The sequence below is a fragment of the Pygoscelis adeliae genome, unplaced genomic scaffold (assembly GCF_000699105.1).
Source record: "Pygoscelis adeliae isolate BGI_AS28 unplaced genomic scaffold, ASM69910v1 Scaffold597, whole genome shotgun sequence".
In the NCBI taxonomy this organism is placed as follows: domain Eukaryota; kingdom Metazoa; phylum Chordata; class Aves; order Sphenisciformes; family Spheniscidae; genus Pygoscelis; species Pygoscelis adeliae.
In genome coordinates, this window is record NW_008825148.1 from 534,612 (window position 1) to 535,843 (window position 1,232).

Here is a 1,232-nt window from a genome sequence, read left to right on the forward strand (position 1 = left end):
CAGGGTCCCCGTGACTGAGGGTCACTGGGGCAGCCCAGCAGGTCGTCCCCATCTGAGGGAGGGTTGGCAGGATGCTCTGAGCAGGGCCTGCCAAAACAGTGGTTTCCTGGGGGAAAAGCAGCACCGTGAGCACTGCTTGCACAGAAAGCTGCCTGTGCCGGGGGCTGGGGCTGGAGATGCCGTGGGTGCATGGAAAGGGAAGGGCTGTGTTAGTCAGGGCATGGACAGCGAGACGGGCCTCTCCATGGGGTGCAGGTCTGAAAGCACTGCAGGAAATGCGGGTGCCCCCTCGCCGGGGCAGGGGTGGAGGTTAGTGATGTCCTGGCCCACAGGCTAAGGCAGCCGTGCTGTGCCACGCTTGGGGCAGTCGGCTGCACCAGGAGGTATCGGGCAGCCCCTCTTCCAGGGCTGCTGGCTGGTCCTCAACACCTGAGGACGGGGACGGGAATGGGAAGGTGTCTGCGAGGGCTTGGCGCTGGCAGAGGCTCTAGGGGCCTCCCGGTTCCAGGCATGGTTCTGGCACACGGCGCCGCTCCCCAGGGATGACAACTCCTCAGAGATCGCAGACACCTTTTATTGAACAACAAACACCACAACAAGAGACATACTACAAACTTACAGTGACCACTACACAGGCTGTGGGCCACTTTGCTCCCAAGCCCGGGGCTGTGGGCATCTCTTCTACTGTGCCGCACTGCGGCGTCCTCTGTGCAGTGCTCTCCATGGACTGCGCTCTGGCACCCGCTGCCAGACGCTACCAGGCCCCAGACACTGCCGGAGAGGAAACACCACAGAGGCACCACTTCTGGACAGCACCCACCTCCAGCCACCACCACCCCAAGCTCCCTGCCCGCCCAAGGGCTGCTTCGCCTGGGACTGCCCTGGCAGCCTGCCAGGCACGCTGCCACCACCCTCCGGGCTCACGTGCCGAGAGACATGGACCCCATCGGGGGGCTGAGTGCACCACAGGGACAGCCCTCAGCACCTCACCCAAGTGACGCTTGGTCCAGCTCTCCTCCAAGTCTGCTTGCACAGGCAGGCACCTCCACGCACGGAGCCGCTCGGCACCCCGCACCCCCCAGGGCCGCCCCTGCTGCATCCTCGCCAAACATGCGTCGCTGCCACCCGCCTCCTCTGCACGAGTACTACGACCAACAACTTCCCAACTTGGACAACGCTCGCTGCCACCACAGTCCTCCCCTATCCCCCTGACAAACCACCCACCCGTAGGA